We start from the raw sequence: 27,370 nt of genomic DNA, 5'->3' as shown, positions 1-27,370 counted from the left end.
TTCCCAGGCGGTGAAGCAGGTCTGCAGGTGTCTGTCTTTTTCTCCCCCTCTCTGTCTTCCCCTCCTCTCTCCATTTTGCTCTGTCCTATCCAACAACGACAACAACAATAATAACTACAACAATGAAAAACAAGGGCAACAAAAAGGGAATAAATAACCTCCAGGAGCAGTGGATTTGTGGTGCAGGCATCAAGCCCCAGAGATAATGAGAGAGAGAGAGAGAAAGAGAGAGGGAGAGACAGGGAGGGGGAGGGGGAGAGAGAGAGGGGGAGGGGGAGGGGGAGGGAGAGGGGGGGAGGAGAGGAGAGAGGGAGGGGGAGAGGGAGAGAGAGAGGGAGAGGGGGAGGGAGAGGGAGAGGGAGAGGGGGAGAGGGGAGAGGGAGAGGGGGAGGGGGAGGGGGAGAGGGAGAGGGGGAGGGGGAGAGGGAGAGGGGGAGGGGGAGAGGGGGAGGGGGAGGGGGAGGGAGGGGGGGGGAGGGGGAGGGAGGGGGGAGGGGGAGGGGGAGGGGGAGGGGGAGAGGGAGAGGGGAGGAGAGGGGGGAGGGGGAGGGGGAGAGGGGAGGGGGGAGGGGAGGGGGAGAGGGGGAGGGGGGAGGGGGGAGGGGGAGGGGGAGAGGAGAGGGAGAGGGAGAGGGAGAGGGAGAGGGAGAGGGAGAGGGAGAGGGAGAGGGAGAGGGAGAGGAGAGGGGGAGGGCAGCAAGGTATCTCACTTGGCTAGTGTACTTGCTGGTTGTGGGTATGACCCAGGTCCCACTGTTCTGAAGGGAACTTTGATGCCGTGGTATCTTTCTCTCTCTTTCTCTAACTCTGTCTTTCTTTTTCTTTTTTTTTTTTAACCAGAGCACTGTTCAGCTCTGGCTGATGATGGTGGGGGGGGGGGGGGAGGAATTGAACCTGGAACTTCAGAGCCTCAGGCATAAGAGTCTGTTTGCATAACGATTATGCTCTCTACACCTGCCCACTCTCTTTCTACCTGACCAAAAAAAAAAAAAAAAAAGCCTGAGGTAATGAGACTCCAGTGATGACAGCAATCTTACATAGAAAAAAGTGTTTCCCTTTCCCCAGGAGAGGCATCTGTTTGGTGAAGATGGGCCCGGCCTGGTGTCGGGGTGACACTCTGGGCACAGACTCTGACTCAGCACAGCTCCAGGGCCAAGGCCAAGATGAGACTTGAAACCAGAAGGCACGAGGCTATTTATACCACGGTAGTTTCTGTCTCAGGAACCGCAAGGTCCTACAAAGACCGGCCCAAGGCACTCTGATGCTCATAGAACAGCCAGCTTGGGGTACCGAGCATTTGGAACCCCCAACCTGACACTTTGAAGTAGCTGCTATTTTAAATATCTGATTTAGGGAGTCGGGCGGTAGCACAGCGGGTTAAGCGCAAGGACCCGCTTAAGGATCCCGGTTCGAGCCCCCGGCTCCCCACCTGCTTCATGAGGAAAGCTTCATGAGTGGTGAAGCAGGACTGCAGGTGTTTCTCTGTCTCTCTCCCTCTCTGTCTCCTCCTTCCTCTCGATTTCTGGCTGTCTCTATCAAACAAATAAAGATAATAAAAAATGAAAAAAGTACATATAAACACACACACTGATATTCTGGGGGTCAGATAGAGTTCACACTTCACCATGTGCAGAGTAGGGTTCAAGCCCCTGGTACCACATTAGAGCATCTGCAGGGCACCAGGGAAGCTCCAGGAATGGAGCAGTTGTATTTGTTCTACCCTCTGCCTCAAGTTGAAAGGGGGTGCGGTCTTCAGGGATCAGGCATGAGACCCCCTCCCCCGGGAAGACAAAAATACAAAATCTAGGAGTCGGGTGGTAGGTGGCGCAGCGGGTTAAGCGCAGGTAGCGCCAAGCACGAGGACCTGCACAAGGATCCCGGTTCGAGCCCCCGGCTCCCCACCTGTAGGGGAGTCGCTTCACAGGCGGTGAAGCAGGTCTGCAGGGGTCTTTCTCTCCCCCTCTCTGTCTTCCCCTCCTCTCTCCATTTCTCTCTGTCCTATCCAACATCAACAACAACGATAATAACTACAACAATAAAACAACAAGGGCAACAAAAGGGAATAAATAAATAATATAAAAAGAACAAGGAACAAAAGGGAATAAATAAATATTAAAAAAATACAAACATCTGTGTTAAACCCACAAGATTTAGATGGGAGTGTGAGCTCAGGTGTGGAGTGTCTGCAGGGGAGGGTCACGGGACACAGAGAGCAGTGTGGGTGCCTGGCAGGGTCCGGGCCGCGGGCCTCTGCAGGGTCTGGGGACACAGGCAGGAGTGTGGGTGCCTGGCAGCGCCCGGCCACGGGCAGAGACGACTTACGTGGCGTCCAGGGTGCGGCTGATCCTGGCGATCATCCCCAGGGAGGGGTCCACCTTGACGTACATGGTGGACATCACGCCCACCACCACGATCAGCCAGCTGGAGGGGCTGGCGGGGTACACGCCCGTGATGATGCCATTCTGTGAACAGACGCAGGGGGGCGGGGAGGGGGGCCCTGCTGTCAGTCGGCACCCAGCTCCCAGCGGAATCGCTCACAGGAGGGTCGGACACAGCACGGGCCTGAGGCCCCGCTCTGCACATTCACTCGCCCCCAGGGAGCTCCGACCGGCCAGACATAGGGAGAGGAAAGGAGGCTTTAGTTTAGGCAAAGAAGACCTCTCGGAACAACAGCCCGGGACTTGATACTCTGGTTTGTTTTTTTTTTCTCTCTCTCTTCTCTCCCTCTCTCCCCAACTCCCTCTCCCTCTCTCTCTCACCAAAGCCCTGCTCAGCTCTGGCTTACGGTGGTGCAGGGGATTGAACCTGAGACTTTGGAGCCTCAGGCAGGAGAGTCTGTTTGCATATCGTTATGCCAACTACCGTCTGCCTGTGATATTTTTCTCATCAACCCCACTCCTATCCCTCCCTTCCTTCTTTCTTTTTAAAAAATTTTAAAAATTTTTAAAATTTTAAAAATTTTAAAATTTTTATATGTATTTATTTTCCCTTTTGTTGTCCTTGTTTGTCTTTATTGTTGATGTAGTTATTATTGTTGTTGTTATTGATGTCATCGTTGTCGGACAGGACAGAGAGAAATGGAGAGAGGAGGGGAAGACAGAGAGGGGGAGAGAAAGACAGACACCTGCAGACCTGCTTCACCGCCTATGAAGCGACTCCCCTGCAGGTGGGGAGCCGGGGGCTCGAACTGGGATCCTTACGCTGGTCCTTGTGCTTTGCACCATGTGAGACAAAGTGAGGGAAAGAAAGACAAGACACCTGCAGACCTGCTTCATTGCTCATAAAGCCTCCCTCCTGCAGGTGGGGAGCATGGGGGGGGGGCTCAAACCCAGGTCCTCACACTTGGTAATACGTGCAGGTAACCAGGTGTGCCACTGCCTGAGCCCCCTTCCCCCATCTCTGTCTTTCTATCTAAAAAAGTTGGCCTGGAATGGTGAAGGTCCTGTGGTGACAAAAAATAAGTAAATAAATATGAATGAATCTATCTTTATTTATTCCCTTTTGTTGCCCTTGTTGTTTTATTGTTGTGGTTATTATTGTTGTTGTTATTGATATCATCATTGTTGGATAGGACAGAGAAATGGAGAGAGGAGGGGAAGACAGAGAGGGGGAGAGAAAGACAGACACCTGCAGACCTGCTTCACCGCCTGTGAAGCGCCTCCCCTGCAGGTGGGGAGCCGGGAGCTCGAACCAGGATCCTTACACCGGTCCTTGCGCTTTGTGCCACCTGCACTTGACCCGCTGAGCTACTGCCCAACTCCCAAATCTATCTTTTATACTTTAAAAAAAAAAAAAAAACAGTGGTCCGGGTGGTGGCACAGTGGATAAAGCATTGGACTCTCAAGCATGAGGTCCTGAGTTCAATCCCCGGCAGCACATGTACCAGACTAATGTCTGGCTCCTTCTCTCTCCTCCTGCTTCTCATTAATAAATAAATAATTAAAAAAAAAAAATACAAGCAAGGGCCCCGGATACAGCACAGCAACTGACACAAACAGACTCTCCTGCCTGAGGCTCTGAGGTCCCAGACTGAACCCCCAGCACCACCTTCGGCCAGAGCTGAGCAGGGCTCTGGGGGAAAGAATCAGATGAAACCCAGTCAGGCCGGGCCAGCTCCCAGCTCCCCCAGATGGCACACTGCTGGGGGTGGGACTTGCAGGCAGCTTTGGTGCTGCGCTGTTCTCCCCTCTCTGACTCTCCCTAGAATAAAATAAAGCAAGAGAGACAGCATGGCAGTAGGGCACCAGACTTGCAAGCCTAAGGCCCCAGAACCACCGTGTAGAAGAACTGAGTGGCCTGTGGTCTCTCAAGTCGCTCAGCCCATCAGTCGTGGCCCGGGAGGGTCAGCTGCTCCACGGACCTGAGTTACACCCGCTGCTGTGCCTGCGGGGGCTCTGGTGCCCCCTCTGCTTCTCTCTCTCTTTTAAATTACCTTCATTTATTTATTGGGTAGAAGCACTCAGAAGTCGCTGGGGAAGGGGAAGACAGAGAGCCCCCTGCAGCCCTGCTAAGCTCGCAAAGCTTCCTCCCTGCAGGTGGGGATCAGGGGCTTGAACCTGGGTCCTTGCGCACCGTAACGTGCGCTCAACCAGGTGCGCCAGCACCCGGCCCCTGCTCTGTCTCTCTCTCTCTCTCCCCCTCTTGCTCTCTTCAATAAATAGGTTTTTTTAAAAAAATTATTTATTTATTTACCCTTTTGTTGCCCTTGTTGTCTTACTGTTTTAGTTATTATTGCTGTTGATGTTGTCGTTGTTGGATAGGACAGAGAGAAATGGAGAGAGGAGGGGAAGACTGAGAGGGGGAGAGAAAGACAGACACCTGCAGACCTGCTTCACCGCCTGGGAAGCGACTCCCCTGCAGGTGGGGAGCCGGGGGCTCGAACCGGGATCCTAATGCAGGTCGCTGCACTTTGTGCCACGTTCGCTTAAGCTGCTGTGCTACTGCCTGACTCCCCAATAAATAGTATTTTTTAAATAAGGCTGACAAGGGGGCCGGGCAGTGGTGCACCTGGTTGAGCGCACATGTCACAGGACCCAGGTTTGAGCCCCGGTCCCCACCTGCAGGGGGAAAGCTTTGAAAGCGGTGAAGCAGGGCTGCAGGTGTCTCTCTGTCTCTCTCCCTCTCTATCTCCCCCTCCCCTCTCGATATCTGGCTGTCTTTATCCAATAAATAAATAAAGATAATTTAAAAATTTTTAAAAGTAAGGCTGGCAAGATAGCTCACTGATAAACGTGCCTTCCTCCTGCCACATGCGCCCCAGGTTCGAGCCCAGCACCAGCTGCTCCTCCAAAGGAAGCTTTGGAGCCATCACGTCTGTCTCTGTCTCTTTTGTCTCTCTGAGAAATTCAGTCTAGTAGCAAAGAAACAAAAACAGTGGGTGCACCCCCCTGAGTGTACACGTTACTACACACAGAGACCTGGTTCAAGCCCCCCCATCCTCACCTGCAGGGGGAAGCTTCACACGCACTGAAGCAGGGCTGCAGGGGTCTCTCTGTCTCTCTCTCCTCTCTGTCTCCCCTCCCTGTCATCTTCCCTCTGTCCTATCAAGTAGAATAGAAAGGGGGAAAGGAAAATGCCTGCGGGGAGCAGCGGGTCCAAAGTGCAGGTACTGAGCCCTAGTGGGGACCCTGGTGGCAACAAAAATCAAAGAAAATAAATGAAGTTGGAAAGGGGTAGATAGCATAATGGTTATGCAAACAGACTTGCAAGCCTGAGGCTCCGTCAAGTCCCAGGTTCAATCCCCCCACCGCCATAAGCCAGAGCTGAGCAATGCTCCGGTAAAAAAGAAAGAAAGAAAGAAAGAAAGAAAGAAAGAAAGAAAGAAAGAAAGAAAGAAAGAAAGAAAGAAAGAAAGAAAGAAAATAAATGAAGTCAGTAACAAATTGTAAGAAATAAAAATGAATAAATACAAACATCTAAATGTAAATAAAACGGGGGCCGAGTGAGTATGAGGTGGCCAGGTGCAAGTTCACCTGTGTCAGAGCAATGCCCACCTCCCCTCTCCCTCCCCCTCTCTGCTCTGCTCCCCCCAGCTCGTCTCCCCCTCTCCCTCCCTCTCTCTCTCTGCTCCACTCCCCCAGCCCGTCTCTCTCCCCACTCACTCCCTATGCTGCCCCCCCCCAGCCTGTCCCTCCTTCCCTCTCCCTCTCCCTCTCCCTCTCTCTCTCACATACACAAATGAGTATCTAGCTGTGTTTATTAGAGTCAAGGGCGGAGGGTTCTAGATAAAGCACTCACCACTCCATCCCCTGCAGCAGCCCAGCCGGGAGCTGTTTCCTGATTCCATTGTCACCTGCTGGGCAGGGCCACGCCCAGGGCACTGTGCCAAGGGCCTCCACTATCCCAGCTCCCTACCTTCAGGCCTGGCAGGCGGATGGGCGGCTCCCTGGGTGCGGGGCAACAGGGCAGCAGGGCCAGGCTGCCAGACCTCGCCTTCCCTGCAGGTGGTGCCCGGCCCCACCCGGGTGGGCAGGGCACGGCTGGGCCCCCAGGACATCCCAGGCCCCCGAGGCACTTGTCCTGCTGGGTCTGCCCCCTGACCCTTCCTCCACAGTCCTGGTGAGTCCAGGGCCTGCAGGCAGCCTGTTTGGCCATCCTGACCTCTCATCCTATATGGATTTTTTTTTTTTTAATGTGTTCAATGTATGAGAGTCCAGAGCTCAGCCCCTGTGGTCATTTCCCCAGTTCCAAGTGTGTGTATCCTTGAGCAACAGGGGAAGCTCTCTGTTACAGAATGTGCAGTCTCTGCCCGGCTCCAACCTCAGACGGGCTGCCCGAGATACTGCCTGTCTCACCTCTGTGGTGACTTCTTAGAACAAACTCAGTTCCAAAGAAAACGTACACTTCCAGGTGAGAATGCACGGCCAACGACAGTTACAAAATCAAGGGCAGAGGGGCCGGGCGGTGCACACCTGGTTGAGTGCACATGTTACAAAATCAAGGGCAGGTGAAGTTACCAGTGACTGAATTTTCTTTTCTTTTTTTTAATTTTTTTTCATATTTATTTATTTATTTTTCTTTTGTTGCCCTTGTTGGTTTTTATTGTGGTTGTAGTCATTATTGTTGTTGTTATTGATGTTGTCGTTGGATAGGACAGAGAGAAATGGAGAGAGGAGGGGAAGACAGAGAGGGGGAGAGAAAGACAGACACCTACAGACCTGCTTCACCGCCTGTGAAGCGACTCCCCTGCATGCCAGGGGCTCGAACCGGGGTCCTTCTGCTGGTCCTTGCGCTTTGCACCACCTGCGCTTAACCCGCTGCGCTACCGCCCGACTCCCTACCAGTGACTGAATTTTCATCTGTCAGCTAAGCCCAATGGCGTCTCACAGGATAAGAATGAAAGAGACAGAGGCCGGGAGACATACCGCAAAGCGCCTCCCCACCACCCGCTGACTGGCTAACTCCACTGGTGCTTCCACGGGGTGCTGGGGACCGAGCCCAAGGCCCCACCACCACGGAGGCACGTGCTCTTCCTCAACTATCTCCCGGCCCCAAACAACCCTGGGGTGTGTGATTGTCCAGCTTCTCGACTCAGCCGAGACACCTGCGTTCTAGTCTCCAGAGAAACAGGTCACCCACGTTTCCTTCTGCTTCTCGTCCTCTCTGTCTCCAACATAAAAATAAAAAAGTAAATCAGGGCACATCAAAGGCGTCAACACGCTCGCAGCATCACAAATGCACAGGGCCCGGCAGTACACCGAGCAAGGACCTGGGTTCAACCCCACCCCCACCCTGCTCCCCACCTGCAAGGGGGGGAAGCCTCAGGGGTGGTGAAGCAGGGCTGCAGGTGTCTCTCTGTCTTGTTCCCTCCCCTCTCAATTTCTCTGTCTAGTCAAATAAAATAGAAAGGGGGAAAAATGGCCACCAGGAGCAGTGGATTCTTAATGCTGGCATCGAACCCTCAGAGAAACCTGGTAGCAATACAACAATAGCAATAGCAATGATGATAATAATAATACACATAAAAGGCTCGGGGGGGGGGGGGCAGCTGCTATGCAGACACCATGCCCCAGCAACAAACCCAGTGACAGAAAAATAAATCATAAATAAATAAAATTGGGCTGGGCGGTGGCGCACCCGGTTGAGCGCACATGTCACCATGCACAGGGACCCAGGTTCGAGCCCCCCCCCCGCCCCCGTGTCTCCCCACATGCAGGGAGAAAGTTTCCCAAGTGGTGAAGCAGGGCTGCAGGTGTCTGTCTGTCTCCCTAGCTCCCGCTACCTCTCAGAGCTGTGGCTGTCTCTATCCAATAAATAAATAAAGGTAGTACAGAAATCAAATCAGTATCAAAGCATAAAGCTGAGGAGTCACACCTTGAAGCGGATGAACTTCTTCTTCCAGGAGTGTAGCCCCGACAGGTAGATCTGCTTGAGGGCCTCGTGGCTCAGCCGCAGGTCAATGCCATCCGGGGTGACGGTGAACTGGAAGGCCACGGCCTGGTGCGCCTCTGCCATCTTCCCTCGGCCCTGCAGGGGAGGAAGGGGGAAAGGCGTGACTGGGGCCCCCCCACCGCTCCCCCTGCCCTGGGCTCTCACTTCCTCCAGGTTCCTGCCCATCACGTCCACTCCCTCTTGCCCGTGAGTTTCGTGTCTATTTCCCTCCATGTCCGTCTCTGACTTCAAGTTCTCTCTGTGTGGCTCTCCCTCCCGCACGGCGGTCCCCCTTAACGCTGATGTCACGTTAATTTCCTATTTCTCTGGGAGCCGGGCGCGGTAGCGCAGCGGGTTAAGCGTAGGTGGCGCAAAGCGCAATGACCGGCATAAGGATCCCGGTTCGAGCCCCCGCCTCCCCACCTGCAGGGGAGTCGCTTCACGGGCGGTGAAGCAGATCTGCAGGTGTCTGTCTTTCTCTCCTCCTCTCTGTCTTCCCCTCCTCTCTCCATTTCTCTGTCCTAGCCAACAACAACGACATCAACAACAACAATAATAATAACTACAACAACAATAAGACAACAAGGGCTGTGGTCCGGGAGGTGGCGCAGTGGATAAAACACTGGACTCTCAAGCGCAAGGTCCTGAGTTCAATCCCCGGCAGCACATGTACCAGAGTGATGGCTGGTTCTTCCTCCCTCCTCCTATATTTCTCATTAATAAATAAATAAAATCTTTTTAAAAAAAGACAACAAGGGCAACAAAAGGGAAAATAAAATATTTTAAAAGTGTTTTAAAAAATAATAATAATTTCCTATTTCTCTGCATATTACTTTCTGCAGGTGGGGAGTGGGAGCTCGAACCTGCACTTGCTGAGTGAGGTGTGCGTTTAACCCGGAGTGCCACCTCCCGGCCCCTGCACATCACTCGTCTATCAACCTTTCCTTCCCATGCTGGTTTCACAAGCAGCAGAGCTGGTTCTGGGATCCTCCACCTCCGCTTGCCCTCTGCCCGGTGCACTGCGGAAGGCGGCTGCCTGGGGCACCCCCTCACCCCAGGCAGGGCTCCCTGGCCACGCAGAACCCCCTCTCCCCCGGGGCCAGCAGCCCAGCGCCCTAGTCGGTGGACACAGGGAGCCTCTGGACCTCTCAGCAAGAGGTAAGACCCCCTTCCTGCCCACCGGTCCCCTCCAGAGGGTCTCTCTGGGGCCCCTGCAGCACTCATCGCCTGGGGGGGACACTGAGCAGTACCCTGTGGGGGCGGCTAGGAGGGGAGGCCCCTTTCCAGGGGCTGGAGCAGCCTGGCTCCCCGCTGCCGCTGGGCCTGCCACCTCGAGGCTGAGGCTGGAGTCAGACCTCAATCACCAGCGAACAGCCACGGAGCCTCTGGCTGCCTCCCCGTCGATTCAAGAATGAAGGGAGCGTGCGTGAAGCCGTGGGTTCAAACGCTGGCACTTGGGGTACCAGGGACTACACAGGGGGAGCTCCACAATGGTGGGTTGGTGCTGTGGGTGTCTCTCTGCCTCTCTAGCAGCCCCTTCCCTCTCAACTTCTGGCTGTGTCTATCCAATAAATAAATAAAGATAATAAAAAGACAATTTAAAGAAAGAGAATGCAGGACGATAGACAAAATGAGTAAATAAACATAGACAGACAGTTATGGAAATACTAGTCAGCCCGTATCTGTGACCTTGGGAGAACCACGGCAGGTTCCAGTCGAGGGGTGGGGGTGGGGTGGGTTAGACCCGTTAGCTCATAATACATCAATATTAAATCATCAGTAAAACTTTTTAAAAAAATGAAAAATTGGGGGAGAGGAGTCTGAACTCCCTCCCCAGCACCAAAGAAGCCATTCACCGCAGCCCAGCACATGGAAGGAAGCTTGACACTGAGCCTCCTCTTCTCTCCCTCCCCTTCCCTGTCTCTCTCTCTCTTTCTCTGACAAAGTTGTCTGAGCAGTGACACCCCAGAGATGGAAACAGAAAACACAAAACCTACTTGGACAGCAAATGTTTTCTGAGCAAGCAAGACACAGGGGAAAGACAAGGTCACTGAGCCTCCATCCACAGGGTCAGTGTCACAGGCCCCAGGGCCGTCACCCACAAGGTCAGTGGCCTCTGTCCAGGACACTCCCGTGCACCTATGGGTCCTCTGCTCTAACCACTGATCCACGGCCCGCTCTGCACAAGCAGTGGTCCCAGTCTTCACTGTCAAAGCATCACTGTCAGTGATGTAGCTGTGAGCTGTGTCCAGCTGTTTGTCTGTCTACCGCACACCTTATCACACATCTCTTATCTGCTGGCTGGCTCTGGGCTGTGCTGAAAGCTCTTCCTCACTCTCCTTGGCCTTCTTCTGTAGCTGTGAAGAACCACAAGCTTCCTGTCTCCTGCCTCCCTGCCCTATGCTGTTCCAGCACTGTCCACAGCCACCTCAGCCCGGGGCGGGGGGTGGGGGGTGGGGGGGCTTCCCTGCCCAGGGTGCTACCCGCAGCCATTTTAATCTTTTTTAAAAATTATCTTTACTTATTGGCTAGAGACAGCCAGAAACCAAGAGGGGAGGGGGGGGGGACAGAAAGAGAAACAGAGACCCCTGCAGCCCTGCTTCCCCACTCGCAAAATTTCCCCCTATAGGTGGGGACTGGGGGCTTGAACCTGGGTCTTTCTGCACTGTGACGCGTGCGCTTAACCAGGTGCGCCATTTTTATTTGTATTTTCCCATTTCTGTCTCTCAGACATAAACAGAACGAGGAAAGACACCTGCAGCCCCGCTCCACGTCTTGTGAGGCTTCCCTCCTGCACCTGTGGGTGCTAAGAGATCGAACCCGGATTCCTGTGCCCCGCCTCCCAGACTGCTCCATCCATCGCCCCAGACATACTCTTGCTCCCCAACAGCACCCAGCACCCCCAGAGCCCCGGGCCTCTGCACCCTCCTGGGGGGTGGGGGGTGAGGAGGCTGCGGAACCGGCATGGGGACCCCACCGCTCCACCCTGCCCACGGGGTGACATCGGGCCTGGCCACTGGACCAGAGAGCTGTGGCCATGCTGATGTCTGGAGAAGCCGGGGCCGGGCTTCCGAGGGCGGCCTCCCCGCCCAGGCCGGGCACAGCTGGGCGCCTGGACAGCCCGGGGCCGGAACAAGGACAGCCTAGGGGCCAGCTGGCAGGGTGGGAGTCTGGTCCTGAGACACAAGGCGCAACCTCCTCCTTCCCGCCCTCCCTCCCGGTCTTCAGGCCCATGGAGGGCCTCTGGGGGAGGGGGGGTCTGGACCAGGCCTTCCCACCCTGCACAGCTGACCTGCCAGCCCCTCTTCCGGTTTCTGCCTCTCTCTAGAGGGCGTGTCGAGTCCCTACCTCTGGCTGTGGACTGTCATTTTCTGCTGAACCCCGCCCTGCCTCCTGGGTCTAACCACACACACAGGCGCACACACACAGGCGCACACACACACACAGTCGCACACCTCCTGGATCCCAAACAAGGAGCCACACCCTCATCTGCAGGCCACCTCTGCCCCGGGGATGTGGAGACCAGAAGCCGGCTAAGAAGGCTCCCCCACCCCACCACAGGGTGCCGAGAGACCTCCCTCCAGGGACAGAGTTCACACTGGGGACCCGCCTGCCAGCAGAGGCTGCACCTGAGCCCTGACTTCTGGCAGCTAGAGGAGCCCCCCTCTCCTCCCTGATCCCCCAGCAGGAGGTCTGCCCAGTGGGCAGCGCACAGGACTTGGGTCAAGGCGCAGCATATATGGGAGGGGCGCTGCGTGTTCCGCCTCTCACATCAAGTCCCCTGAAGGTGGGGAGCCAGGGGCTCGAACCGGGATCCTTCCACTGGTCCTTGTGCTTTGTATCTATCATGTGCGCTTAACCCACTGCACTACCTCCCGGCCCCCATGTATGTGTATTTTTAAAGACTGACTGATTTATTTATTGTGGCTCAGAGCCAGCTAAGAGTGGCACACTCTCAAACCCGAGATTCTGAGTTTGATCTCTGACGTCACATGTGGTGAAGCAGTGAAGCAGGTCTGCAGGTGTCTGTCTCTCTCTCCCCCTCTGTCTTCCCCTCCTCTCTCCATTTCTCTCTGTCCTATCCAACAACAGCAGTGACAGCAATAACAATAACAACAACAACAACAACAATATCAGCAACAACAACGGTGGGGCGGGGAATGGCCTCTAGGAGCAGTGGATTCATAGTGCAGGCACCGAGCCCCATCAATAACCCCGGAGGCAAAAGGAAAAGAAAAGAGAAGGGGAGGGGAGGGGAGGGGAGGGAAAAGAAAAACATACATAAATACATACAGAGAGAAGGGGCCAGGAGATGGCTCACCCGCTCGAGCACACACTCCCCCATGCACAAGGACCCAGGTTCGAGCCCCGGCCACCTCGCGGGAGCACCGTGCGCGGGGAAGCTTCACGAACGCTGAGAGGGAGATGTGGTGTCTCTCCTCACTCTGCGTCTCACCCTCCCTCTGGAAGGGGAAAAAGGGTCCCCCCCAGGAAGCCTGGAATCTCGCAGGCCCCAGCCAAAACCCAGCAACAGAATCCGTGAGTTGAATCAAGGAGAACGAGAAAGAACAGCAGAGAGCGCACACACCTCCCTCCCCGTCTGCTCCCAGCTCCTCAGAGCTTCACTGAGAGAGGCCGGCTGGCGGCCAGAGGGCACAGTCAGATGGGACAGAGGGACACGGCTGGGCGTCCAGGAAAGACAAAAGCCCACCTCTAGCCATCTATGCACCCCCAGACCGGCTCAGAGGTCAGTCAGGAGTGGCCCCCCTCATTGCAGACGTCACCTGTCATCCCCGTGTGTCTCTGCAGTCGGGGAAATGGACCTGCCCTGCCCTGGGAACATCAGGCCGGACACCCCTCAGGAGCCCCCCACCATGGGCAACGCTGGAGCACAGTCCAGCCTCACAGAGCCGCCCCTGGAGAGATCCCCCAGGGACCCAAAGGAGACCCTGTCAGCAGATCCGGCCAGAACCCTTAAGCACCTTAGCACTAATCCGTTCTCAGGAAGCCTGAGACCGGGATGAGAGGCCAGGGCGACCTACTTCCCCAGGGCACGGCCACCTCGGGGGTGCTGCCGGGCGCTGGTTGTGGGCGTTGTGCTGAGAGCCGCCACCTTTGACCGACTGATCCAGTTCACAGGAAGCGAGGCTGGGAGAGCCAGAAACACAGAGACAGACCAAAGGCCATCACCTCCACCTGGCCACGTGGCCATCGCACCCACCCCACATCCACCTTCCCAGCTGCCCAACCTCTGGGCAGCCCGGGACACCCCCCCCCCCCTGCCGGACACTCATTCCCGTCCCAGCACAGCCAGCTCCCCAGGCTAGGAAGCTCTGCTGAATTCTCTGTGTTGGGCCACGAGGACAGGAGATAGCTCAGCAAGCACGGCACACGCCTCCCCACACGGGAGGCCCTGGGTTCAAACCCCAGCAGCGTGTGCGAGCACCGTGGACGGTGGACTGGTGCTGTGATGCCATCTTTCCCTCTTTTGCCCTGTCTCTCTCTAAAGACATAAGACGAGGGTGGGGAATGAGGCCAGGGCCGGGCCTGAGAGCTCTCACTGGGCAGGGCATGGGTCTCGCACACGGCCCGATATGAACCCTGGCACCACATGGTAGGCGCCTTAGTACCGGTGGAAGCCCTGGTGTCTCTCCGTTCCTCTTTTTAAAATACAAAACCAGCCCGAGAACAGGCACGAGGCCTTGGCTCTGCAAAATGAATAAAAATCTAAAAATAAAAAGTGGCAGGGGGAGGGGCAGACACTGCTCAGCAAATGCAGAAGGTGGTCACAGTCCGTCCCCTGGCACTCACTAAGGAAAAGAAAAAGAAAGACGGAGGCTCACAGAGAGTTGTACACCAAATTACGACAAGGTTACTGTTGTTGCTGTTATTATTATTATATTATTATTTGCCTCCAGGGTTATCACTGGAGCCTGGTGCCAGCACTACGAATCCACTGCTCCTGGCAGAAAATAAGTCCCTCTTATTGGATAGGGCAGATAGAAACTGAGAGAAGAGGGGTAGGTAGAGAAGGAGAGAGAGAGACACCTGCGGCCCTGCTTTGCCACCTGTGAAGCGTCCTTCCTGCAGGTGGGGAGCCGGGTCCTTGCGCTTAGTACCACGTGAGTTTAACCAGGTGGGCCACCACCCTCCCGCCGTCATTTCTCCCTTTTCCTTTTTTTTTTTTTTTTTTTTTTTAACCAGAGCACAGCTCAGCTCTGGCTTATGGTGGTGCGGGGGACTGAACCTGGGACGTTGGAGCCTCAGGCACGAGAGTCTGTTTGCAGAACCATGATGCTGTCTACCCTCCGCCCATTTTTTCCTTTCTCTATCTTATTTGACAGGAAAGAGAAATTGTGTGTTTGGGAGGGAGGGGGCACCTCTAGACCTGCTTCGCCGCTCGTGAAGTGTCCCCCCTGCAGGTGGAGGGGTGGGGGTTCGAACCTGGGTTCTTGTGCACGGTGACTTCTGAGCTCAGCCGGACGCACCACGGCCCGGCCGCTACCTGGATTTTGGTGACTCCGCCCCAGCTCTCCCCCCCCCCCAAATCTCCGGCCAAGAAACCACTCTGTTCTTTGTTTTCCCGGCCCTTCTCTTTGCCCTCTTTCTTCACAGTCGATTTCTTTGCACAGAAAGTCACTTGCGTCAGAGGTCAGGGCCCTGCACACGGTGACCCCGGGCCAAGGCCAGGCAGCCCAGACACCGCTCAGTCTGGAGGGCGCATGGCGTGCGGCAGAGGCCCCGTCCCACCCACGGCGGCCCTCTGGCATCTCTGTCTCCCGAGTTAAGAGGTTAAATCTTTGGTATTTCATGAGCCTGTCAGTGGGCAGGGTGCTGGCTTTGCAAGCGTGAGGCCCAAGCTCAACCCCTAGCATCGCATATGCCAGAATGATGCTCTGGTCCCAATCCCCATCATAAATTAATAAAGGAAAACCTGGGAGTCGGGCGGTGGCGCAGCGGGTTAAGCGCACGTGGCGCCAAGCGCAGGGACCGGCGTAAGGATCCCGGTTCGAGCCCCCGGCTCCCCACCTGCAGGGGAGTCGCTTCCCAGGCGGTGAAGCAGGTCTGCGGGTGTCTGTCTTTCTCTCCCCCTCTCTGTCGTCCCCTCCTCTCTCCATTCCTCTCTGTCCTATCCAATGAGAACATCAATAACAACCACAACAATGGTAAAACAACCAGGGTAACAAAAGAGAAAAATAGCCTCCAGGAGCAGTGCATTCATGGTGCAGGCACCGAGCCCCGGCAGTAACCCTGGAGGCAAAAAACAAATACATAAACGGATTTTTAAAGAAGAGACACACAAGGCCCACAGACAAATGAAGAAAGGCTCCACTTCACTCATCATGAGAGAAATACAAATTAAAACTAACAGAGATGCCATCTCACACTTGAAAAATGTCTTCCATCAACAAACCGGAAAAGGACAGGTGTCGGATGTCGGAGAGGTTGCGGGAAAGGGACACCGCCTCACTGCTGGCGGGACGCAGACCGGGGCAGCCCCTGAGGAAGGCTGTGTGGAGAGTCCTTAAACAAATACCATGGAATCACCTTATGACCCAGCAATCCCATTCGTGGGCACTTATCCAGTGGACACTCAGACACTAATTAGAAGGGGAACCTACCCCTCCGTGTTCACAGCTGCATGATTCACTATGGCCAAGGAGTGGACGCGGCCTAGATGGCCGTCATCAGATGACAGGATAAAGAAGTTATGAGGAGAAGTCACCAGACTCAGCAACAAGAAAACAAATGGCCCCATCCAAAAATGAGGAGGTGAATAGAATATTCTCCATAGAAGAGATCCAAAAGGCCAACAAACATACGAGAAAGTGTGGGGCTGTGTGTCAGCTTGGTAGAGCTTAGGGAAAACTTCCCTCATCCTTGGGTGGGAGTCTGGAAAGACACCCCCCTGTTAGCCTCTCTCACAGAGATGAGCAAAGGGGGAAAAATGTCTCTCAGACTCAGTTTCAGACCCTTATCAGACTCTCAAGCCCGCAGAGAGCTCACTGTTTCTCCCCGCTAACTGCAGGCCACATGGCAGCCTGCTTTATGGTTCATTCACTCAAAGTTCACCTCACCTTCTGATCACAGAGGAGAACACGCCTTCTCACACACTCCTAGCAGTGCCCTTGGATGTCCTCGATTTGCATCAAACCTTATCTTCTTTCTATCTCGCCTTAACTGGTTCAACCCCTATTCTCCTCTCAAACGCCTTTGGGTAATTGAATGCCTGCATCAGGGGACTAGTTATCTTGACCTTTATGTATCTGCATCAATTCTTGTCATGCCAGCCCCCTACCATAGGGGCAAGCTGACCTTCAAGAAACCTGTAACTGTGGTCCGGGAGGTGGCGCAGTGGATAAAGTATCGGGACTCTCAAGCATGAGGTCCTGAGTTCGATCCCCGGCAGCACATGTACCAGAGTGATGTCTGGCTCTTTCTCTTTCCTCCTATGTTTCTCATTAATAAATAAAATCTTTAAAAAAAGAAAAAAAAGAAACCTGTAATTTCTGGTGTATTTGAAAAATGCTCTTTGTCTGCATACCTATTCAAGCCCAAGCCCACCTTCCAATAAATGACAGTGCTCCTGTTCTCCCCGGTGTCTCTTGTCTTATCACTGAGGTAAGCTTACCTTCATGGCTGAAAGTCACCCCGCGTGAGCCCCAGCAAGAAAACACTCCAAGTCACTGACAGTCAGAGAAACACAAATAAAGACAACAACGAGATACCACTTCACTCAGGTGAGAATGTCACACATCAGAAAAGGGAACAGCAAAAAAAAAAAAGAAAGAAAGAGAGAAAAAGTAACAACAAATGCTGAAGAGGTTGTGGGGACAAAGGAACCCTCCTGCACTGCTGGTGGGAATGTCCATGGGTCCAACCTCTGTGGAGAGCAGTCTGGAGACTCTCAGAAGCCTAGATAGAAGTGGACCTTCCCTATGACCCTGCAATTCCTCTCCTGGGCATCTATCCTAAGGAACCCAACACACCCATCCCCAAAAGACTTGTGTGCACATATGTTCTTAGCAGCATAACTTGTAACAGCCAAAACCTGGAAGCCACTCAGGTGTCCAACAGCAGATGAGTGGCTGAGCAAGTGGTGGTCTAGATACATAATGGAATACTACTCAGCTGTCAAAAAGGGTGACTTCACTGTTTTCAGCCCATCTTTGATGGAACGTAAAGGAATCGTATTAAGTGAGATTAGCCAGAAACAAAAGGATGACTATGGAGTGATCTTACTGCTAGACAGAAGTTGAAAAACAAGATCAGAAGAGAAAACACTCAGCGGAACTTGGGCAGGAGCTGGTGTGTGGCAGCAAACTAAAAGACTGGGGTGGGGGGGGGGGTTCAGGTCCTGGAACCTGATGGCAGAGGAGGACCTCGTGGGGGTCGGACTGTTATGTGTATATGTTATGTATATATATATGTACATATATATATATGTATATATGTATATATATGTATATGTTATGTGTATATGTTACATGTACAAACTATTGTATTTTTAAAAAATATTTATTTATTATTTCCTTTTTGTGTTGCCCTTTTTTTTATTGTTGTTGTTGTTATTAATGTCGTCGTTGTTGGATAGGACAGAGAGACATGGAGAGAGGAGGGGAAGACAGAGAGGGGGAGAGAAAGACAGACACCTGCAGACCTGCTTCACCGCCTGGGAAGCGACTCCCCTGCAGGTGGGGAGCCGGGGGCTCAAACCGGGATCCTTACGCCGGTCCTTGTGCTTTGTGCCACCTGCGCTTAACCCGCTGCGCTACCGCCCGTCTCCCCAAACTATTGTATTTTACTGCCAACTGTAAACCATTAATCCCTCAATAAATAAATTAACAAAAAAAGAAGTTATAGGATATATATTCCATGGAATACTACTATGCCATCAAAAAAGATGATACTGTGTCCTTTGGGACAAAATGGATGGAACTGGAAGTGGCGATGCTGAGTGAAACGCGAGGAGAAAGACAGCTGCCATCTGGTTTCACTCATATGTGGCATCTAGAGGTGTGAAACCCAAGGATTTGAAAGAACACAGGAGCAAGTAAACTGTCTCTAGGACTCATGAGGGGCTGGGGGTGTCCTGCGGGGCGGGAGGTGAGGACACAGGACTGTGGTGGTGGGTGTGGTGTGGGGCCGGACCATGTCACCTCAGTCTTGTGGCCCACTAGTCATCATCACAAACCAAAAATGAAAGGAAGAGTGGGAGCAGTTCTGCAAGTGTCTCTCCTTTCCTCTGTCTCCCTCTCTCTCTCTCTCTCTCAAGAATAAAAATAATGATAATAGTCACATAAAGGGCGGGGGTACATAGCATCATGGTTCTGTAAAGTGATTCTCATGTCCCAGGTTCAATGCTCCGCCCCACCATCAGCCAGAGCTGAGCAGAGCTCTGGTCAAAAAAAAAAAAGGTGATGTTCAAGGTTCCGCATTGCCTCCAGCAGTAGCACGAGTCCCCTTGATAACCATGGTGGCAAAAAAATACCACTAATAAATTGTAAATCATTCTGCACCCTGGGGGCTGGAACCTTTCTGGCCTGGGGCAGGGGCTCAAGGGCGAGGGTGCCTGTTGTGACTAGAGCAGCCTGGGTTCGAGCCCCCCCGGGTCGGTAAACAGGAAGACACCGGTTCACCTCTGCAAGGACACGAGGTATCAGTGACAAATCCAGAATTAAGTGAGAAAAATAAACTATGACAGAGAGAGGGAGAGAAAGAGAGGGAGAGAGGGAGAGGGAAGGGGAGAAGAGAGAGAGAGCTCTAAAACACATTCAGATACATGTGATGCTGGGGATTGAACTCATGACCTCAGGAACGAGGCCCAGCCCCTTACCCACTGCAACACTTCCCAGTCCACTACTTGTTCAGCTTTATTTTTATTTTTTATATTTATTTACTTTCCCTTTTGTTGCCCTTTTCATTGTTGTTGTAGTTATTATTGTTGTTATTGCTGTCGTTGTTGTTGGATAGGACAGAGAGAAATGGAGAGAGGAGGGGAAGACAGGGGAAGAGAAAGACAGACACCTGCAGACCTGCTTCACCGCCTGTGAAGCAACTCCCCTGCAGGTGGGGAGCTGGGGGCTCGAACCGGGATCCTTGCGCTTTGTACTATTTGCGCTTAACCGGGTGCGCTACCGCCCGACCCCTGATGTGTTCATTTTTTAATGTCGTGTTGGGGAGTGACCGGAGGGGCCTGGCTGCCACTGAGTCTTGGTGGCCCCGACTGTCATTGTGAGATGAGGCCACGTCCCCTTGTCCTCAGCTCCCAGTGGGCACTGAGTCAAACAGGGGCCACGTGGTCCCAAAGACGGTCTCGCCTAGGAGATTGGTGAAAGGAGCATGAATCATCTGGGAGAGTTGTTACATCTTCATATGAAATCAAAAAGACGGGGGTCGGGTGGTAGCGCAGCGGGTTAAGCGCAGGTGGCACAAAGCACAAGGACTGGCGTCAGGATCCCGGTTCGAGCCCCCGGCTCCCCACCTGCAGGGGAGTCGCTTCCCAGGCGGTGAAGCAGGTCTGCAGGTGTCTGTCTTTCTTTCCCTCTCTCTGTCTTGCCCTCCTCTCTCCATTTCTCTCTGTCCTATCCAACAAGGACATCAATAAAAACAACAACAACAATAACTACAACAACAATTTTTTTAAAAAAGGGCAACAAAAGGGAAAAATAAATAAATAAATATATATAAATTTAAAATTTTATATAAATATATGAAATTTTAAAAAAATGCGAGAGACAGGAAAGCAGGTGTCAGAGGCTCCACCGTGAGAGGGGGAAATGGAAACCAAGAGCCATGCTTGGCTGGCTCCGTCTCACGTCCACCAGCACGGGGTGGGGGTGGGGGTCTCACTCACACCCAGGTCCTCGGGCGAGGTGGTGAGGAAAGGGGTCAGGCAGGGGCAGGGGCACCGAGCTGAATTCAAATTCAAGCTATGCCACAGAGAGAGAGAGAGAGGGAGAGCGAGTGTAAGAGAGAGACCTGGAGTGAATGCCAGCACCTCTCTGAAGGTCCATCATGTGACGTATTAAACTATGCACAATAATCTGGCAGGGCCAGGACACAGCTCAGCCAGAGCTTACGCCCAAGGACCTGGGTTCTAGCCCCCGACAGCACTGGGAGCAGCAGCGCAGGGGAGCTTCACGAGCAGTGCTGAGTGTCTCTCCTCTTTCACCCCCCAATCTATCTATAAAGGAAAAAAAAAAATAGCCACCAAGTTGCAAATGCTACTACAGTTTCATCCTCCTGACCTCCCTGGGCAGACGACCCTCACCCATGTGTCCTGGAGCCTCCCCTCCCCAGACCCCTGCCCCACTAGGGACAGAGACAGGCTGGGGGTGTGGATCCACCTGCCGACACCCAGGTCCAGCTGAGAAGCAGTTACAGAAGCCAGAACCTTCTGTTCCCCATAAAGACAGAGCCCTGCCCCACTAGGGACAGACAGACACAGGCTGGGGGTGTGGATCCACCTGCCAACACCCAGGTCCAGCGGAGAAGCAGTTACGGAAGCCAGAACTCCCACCTTCTGCTCCCCAGAAAGAATCTGGGTCCAGGAAGTCGGGCAGTAGTGCAGCGGGTTAAGAGCACAAAGCGCAAGGACCGGTGTAAGGATCCCAGTTCGGCGTAAGGATCCCGGTTCGAGCCCCCGGCTCCCCACCTTCAGGGGAGTCGCTTCCCAGGCGGTGAAGCAGGTCTGCAGGTGTCTGTCTTTCTCTCCCCCTCTCTGTCTTCCCCCCTCCCCTCTCCATTTCTCTCTGTCCTGTCCAACAACGACAGCAATAACTACAACAGTAAAATAATAAGGGCAACAAATGGGAATAAATAAATAATATTTAAAAAAGAAATCAGTTTGGGAGTCGGGCTGTAGCGCAGCGGGTTAAGCGCAGGTGGCGCAAAGCACAAGGACCGGCATAAGGATCCCGGTTCGAGCCCCCGGCTCCCCACCTGCAGGGGAGTCGCTTCACAGGCGGTGAAGCAGGTCTGCAGGTGTCTATCTTTCTCTCCCCCTCTCTGTCTTCCCCTCCTCTCTCCATTTCTCTCTGTCCTATCCAACAACAATAATAACAACAACAATAATAACTACAACAATAAAACAACAAGGGCAACAAAAGGAAATAAATAAATAAATAAATAAAAAAAAAAAAGAAATCAGTTTCTATTTTGGGCCAGGAGCTAACACACACCTTACAGTACTCCAGGCCCAGGGTCCAGTCTGCAGCCCCTGATGTGAGAGGGGCCTGTGCAGGTGACTTTTAAGACCTAGGCCTCCTCCCACCGCGGGGCCCAGCACCTGCTCCCTGAGGGGCCGCTTGCCAGTGCCCAAACTTTGGGTTTTTAAAAAAATATATCTGTGCCTTTCTCCCTTCCTTCCTTTCTGCCACCAGACTTTTAATTCCTGGAAGACCCACCTTAATGTCTTTTTTATTATTGTTGTAAGTGATTTAATAATGACTAACAAGATGGTAAGATTACAGGGGTACAATTCCAGGCAGTTCCCACAACCAGAGTTCCGTGTCCCATCCCCACCACTGGAAGCTTCCATATTCTTTGTCCCTCTGGGAGTGTGGACCCAAATTATTATTTTATTTATTTATTTGTTATTGGACAGAGACAGAGAGAAATGGAGAAGGGAGGGGGAGATAGAGAGGGAGACAGAGAGACACCTGCAGCCCTGTTTCATCCCTTGTGAAGCTTTCCCCCTGCAGGTGGGGACCAGGGGCTTGAACCTGGGTCCTTGCACACTGCAATGTGAGCACTTAACCAGGTGTGCCACGGCCTGGTCCAACCCAATTAAGATTTTTTTAATATTTATTTATTCCCTTTTGTTGCCCTTGTTGTTTTATTGTTGTAATTATTATTATCATTGATGTCAGTTGTTGGATAGGACAGAGAGAAATGGAGAGAGGAGGCCAAGACAGAGAAAGGGAGAGAACCGGAGGCCTCAGGCATGCAAGGCCTGCGCTCTACCAGTGGAGCTCCTTTTCCGGCTGAAAATAATCTTCTATTTAAAAAAACAAAACAAAAACCCAGCCTGGGATGCAGCACAGCTGCTACAGCACGGGACTTGCAGGCAGGAGGCTGCACCCACCGCGCCAGAGACCCTCTGGTGTGTCCTCTCTCCCCTCCCCTCCCCTCCCCTCCTCCCATGTGTTTTTATTCTTGTATTAGTGATTTAGGCAACTGTTTTCTTTTTTTACCAGAGCACTGCTCAGCTCTGGCTGGTAGCGTGGGGAACTAACCCTGGGACTTTGGAGCCTCAGGCAAGAGCGTCTCTGCATGAACACTGCGCTATCTACCCTGCCCCTTTTTTCTTTTTGTTTTTCCTTTTTTCTTTGCCCCCAGATTACTGCTCAGCTCTGACTTACCGTGGTGCTGAGGATTGAACTTGGGTCTCGGGAGATTCAGGTATGAAAGTCCTTTTGCAAAGCCACTACGCTGTCCCCTCCCTCCCAACAAGTATTTAAAGTAATAATAAAGTACTAGGGAGACATCTCAGCCTGTGAAATCAGCCACTTTCACCCCCGAGGTCCCAGAGGCTGTAGGTTCAATCCCCAGCACCAACTGACGCAGAGCTGAGCTGTGCTCTGGTCCTCTCTCTGAAGAAAGATATTTAGTAATAATAGTAAGTTTAAAGTGGTGGCTTCAGGGAGGGCGACTCTGCTGCGTGTTTTCATTTGCACGTGAGCCTGAGACACTTCAGAGCAAGAGGCTGCAGGGCCGCCCCAGTGGCAAAGACTGGCTGGGGCTCGGGGTGTTGCCGGGGCTCGAACCCAGGGCCCCCTGGCCCTCCTGCCCCGCTGCACAGCAGCTCATCCGCAAAGCAGTGACCAAACGTTCCGGAATTCGGTCTCCTACTTCCAACCGCAGAGCCCCGGAGCCCGGACGCCCCGCCAGCCGGGAGTGACTAAACAATTTTCCAGCAAAGAGAAAACACGCGCCCGACCCGCGGGGGGCCGGGGTGCAGGGGCCAGGAAGGGGGCACAGGAGGCCGCAGGGTGCAAAGAATGCACCCGAAAGGGGGGTGCGGGGAATTTGGAAATGGGGGTGCAAAGCGCTGGGAGCCTTGGGGGTGGGTTTGCAGGGCGCCTGGGGACCTTGGGGGGGTTGCAGGGCGCCGGGGCCTTGGGGGGTGCAAGCCGCTGGGGACCTTGGGGGGTTGCAGGGCGCCGGGGCCTTGGGGGTGCAGGTCCTTGGAGGGGTGCAGGGCACCTGGGGACCTTGGGAGGTTGCAGGGCGCCTGGGGCTTTGGGGGTGCAGGTCCTTGGAGGGATGCAGGGCACCTGGGGACCTTGGGGGTGCAGGTCCTTGGAGGGGTGCAGGTCCCCTGGGGGCTCAGGGAGCCGGGAGGGGGAGGGCCACAGAGGGACCAGGGTACAGAAGGCCTGGGGTGAGGTGGGGGTGGCAGGCAAAGGCACACTGGAGGCCCGGAGGGTGCAAAGGGCGGGGAGGGCCCGTCAGGGGTGGAGCAGGAGGTCTGGACGCGGGGTGCAAGGTGCCCAAGGCGCTGGGGGCCCTGGGGGGGAGCAGGACTGCAGAATGTAGGGGTGCAAAGGCCCCGGGGGGTGGGGTGCACAGAGTGGGGGGAGGTCTCAAAGGCTTGGGGGGGGGACTTGTGGTGATCAGGGGGGGTCGGGGTTGGGGCCCCGGGGGTGCAGAGGTGCGCGTGCGTCCGCCGCCCCGCCAGGACCCCGCTGCGTCTTTAACCGCCGCCCGGGCCGCGTCCTCAAGGGCAAGGCCGCCCCGCCCGCCCGCCCGCCCGCAGTCACGTGACGGCGGAGAAAAGTAGGGGAAAGGTCAGCGCGCGCCGCCCCGCCCCCGCCGCCCCGCCCCCGGGATCCTGTTCCACCCGGCGGGCCCGGGGACCTTCCGGCGCGCAGGCGGGCTCCGCGGCCGAGCCCCCCTGCTCGTGGGGGGGGGTGCAGAGGGGATGGGGGGGCCTAAGGGGGTGCCAAGAATGGGGCGAGAGGCCGCGAGGGCTTGGGGGGGCTGAATAGTGATCAGAGGGGCTCAGAGACGGGGTTGGGGTACCAGGAGCTGGGGGGGTTGCAGAAGGGCTGGGGGGGCACGAAGGGCAGGGCTGTGCCAAGAGTGGGAGGAGCCTGCAGGGTCTGGGGGTCGTGCGGTGATCCTGACCCGTGCGGCGAGGTCAGGGCTGCGGGTGCCCTCCGGCGGGGGACAGCGGGCCAGGCGAGGCCCGAACCCCCACGCGGCCGCGAGCGCCAGGCCGGGTTTCTATGAATGGGCAGCCGGGCTGGAGTTGCGCAAAGCGCCCGCCCTCGCGCGGGGAGGGCATCCCCGGTCCTGGCACCTGCCGCCCGGCCCGGGGAGTCCCACGTGCAAGGACAGGGCCGGCCAACTGCGCACCCTTGGGTGCACCCACCCACAGCACCCCCTGCGAGCGCTGCGCTTAGTCTTCAACGTTCGCGGTGGTGGGCGTCCCAGCCATGCCCTTGCCCCCCCCCCCCCCCGCGCCTGCCTTTTTATCACAGCTGTGCCAGGTGTGCACTGCAGCCGTGACTCACCTAGGAGTTTGTTTTTTTTTTTTTTTTCGTTTTTGCCTCCAGGGTTACTGCTGGGGCTCGGTGCCTGCACCACTAATCCACTGCTCCTGGAGGCCATCCCCCCCCTTTTGTTGCCCTTGTTGTAGCCTTGTTGTGGACATTCTTATTGCTGTTGATGTCATTCACTGTTGGACAGGACAGAGAGAAATGGAGAGAGGAGGGGAAGACAGATAGGGGGAGAGAAAGACAGACACCTGCAGACCTGCTTCACCGCCTGGGAAGCGCCTCCCCTGCAGGTGGGGAGCCGGGGGCTCGAACCGGGATCCTCACGCAGGTTCCCTGTGCTTAACCCGCTGCCTCCCGACCCCCCCCCAGAGGAGTTTTTAAACATCGACTCTTAGAAGGCGGGGGAGGATGGAGGCCTGCTCAGCTCCCACCGGGGATCGAACCCGCGGCCTCTGGAGCCGGGAGTGGAGTGCCCGCTGGTGCTCTGCCAGGCTGCGCCTCTCCCTGGCCGGGGGCTGCTGCCTGCCGGCAAGAATAAATAGTAAAGTACTTGCTGCGCAGCCCGCCCCCTCGCTCCATCCCTGTCTCCCGCTTGCTTCGGCCTGTGCTTCAGGAGGAAGCAATCATCCTCGCTTAGCTGGACTGACCAGAAACCGGACGCCGGGCAGGAAGGTGCTGTAACAGAATCCCCTCTCCGAGGGCTCCACTGATGCCCATTTTCTTCGCTAACTTACAAAGTTACCAACTTCCTGCTCATGATCGGTCTTCCCGGGGCGCCGGTGGCCTTGGCGGCGGCGGGGTGAGGGGGGAGGCGGGGCGGCCCCGGGGTGCTCAGCCTGGGGGTGGGGTGGCCGCCACCCAGCGGCATCTCCGGGACGCAGGGCCGGGCCGGGCCGGGCCGGGCGGAGCGAAAGGAGCCGGCTGCGGGCTGGGGGGGGCCGGGCGCGCGGGCCGAGTGTGCCCAGGCCGGGGGTCGGGGCGTCCCCGCTGCCCCCGACCCTCGACCCCGCGTCCCCCTCCGCGGGCGCCGGCCCCCCAGCGCCAAGGCCGTGTCCGGACGCGGCCACGCGGGGGCGGCGCGGGGCGGGGACGGGGGTCCAGCCCGCGGCGGGCTCCGGGGGTCGCGGGACAGGCCCAAGCCCAGTGCACCCCAGAAGGGCGGAGGGGTGGGGCGCGCCCCGCACAGGGCCTGGCGACGAGCATCCTTGCCGCGCGCGCTCGCCCCGCCAGGCCCGGGAAGTGGAGGGCAGGGTGCAGAACCCGGGCCCTGCCCGGTGCCCGGTGCCCGGTGCCAGGCAGCCCCTCCGGCTTGCTGCACCTGCCCGGCCCTGCGAGCGACCCCCGCCCCGCCCGAGGCCTGCGGCGGGGACGCGGGGCGGGGACTCGGGACCATCCCGCCCGCCGCCCAGCGAGGGGCGCCCGGGCCTTAGCCCCCCGCCCGCAGGAGCGAGCAGCCCGGCTTACCGATTGGCGACCCGCGGGCGGCAGCTGCGGCGGAGCAGTGAGCGGGCGGCGGGCTGGCAAGCCGGGCACCCAGGCCGGACGCCGCCGATTGGCTGGGACGCGCGCGTGGGCGTGGTCGAGGCTGATGGGAGGCGGGGCGGAAGGTGGAGGGGCGGGGCCAGTCAACGAGGAGGGAGGCCTCCTAGTGGCTGGAGCGCGGGCGGGGAGGGAGTGGGACTTCTGGGGGCGGGGCATAGGCCTGCGGGGCGGGGTCAGGCAAGCAGGCGGCCTGTCGACGATTGGCCAGGGCGCGGGAGGGGCGGGGTCTGGGGCGGGTCCCGGCCTGATCGGGGGTGGTGGGCCACTGAGGCCCACCCGGGTGCCTCCGGGAGGCTCCTTCCCGGCCCCGCCAGCCCCGCGTGGTGAATGCACCCCCTTACCCCCGCACTGGGCAGGTGCCTCCCCCAAACCGGCCCTGAACGCTGCCCTGCCTTGTTCTTTCAGCCAGCCGCGACCCAGGGCCGGGGAGACCGCTCAGCCTGGGGGTGGCCCCACTTGCATGCCTGGAGGCCCCCCATGCGCCAGGCTCGACCCCCAGCGTCGAACCTTATGACCGAGCTGAGCGGGGCTCTGCTGCGCTCCCTGTCCTCCATCACTCCTTCCTATAATAGCTGCGGGGGGGGGGGGTCTTTCAGGTCCCGGCGCGTGACGGTGGAGGACCTAGGCTGGGGGGAAGAGTGCTTTTCAGAAAACTGAGCAATTAGGGATCAGGCCACCTGGTTAAGTGCTCAAAGTCCCCGGTGCAAGCCCCTGCTCCCCCCCACCTGCAGGGGAAAAGCTTCATTCACTGTGGTGAAGCAGGGCTGCAGGTGTCTCTCTTCCTCCATACCGCCCCTCCCCTCTCAAAAATTATTGGATGTGCTGTTTGTTTTTTAGTTTATTTAATTTTTAAATATTTTATTATCTTTGCTGCATAGAGACAGCCAGAAACTGAGAAGGAAAGTGGAGATAGAGAGGGAGAGAGACAAAGAGACACCTACAGCCCTGCT

The 27,370-nt window shown here is 55.8% G+C and overlaps 1 pseudogene; it reads right to left on the bottom strand.

Moving 5' to 3' along the window:
- Positions 1–2,153: 2,153 nt before the first annotated feature.
- LOC132533946 (carnitine O-palmitoyltransferase 1, liver isoform-like) lies at positions 2,154–26,430 on the bottom strand (annotated as a pseudogene).
- Between the last annotated feature and the right edge of the window lie 940 nt (positions 26,431–27,370).

This window comes from Erinaceus europaeus, chromosome 17, assembly GCF_950295315.1.
Source record: "Erinaceus europaeus chromosome 17, mEriEur2.1, whole genome shotgun sequence".
NCBI lineage: Eukaryota > Metazoa > Chordata > Mammalia > Eulipotyphla > Erinaceidae > Erinaceus > Erinaceus europaeus.
This window is presented reverse-complemented; position numbering and strand designations above follow the sequence as displayed.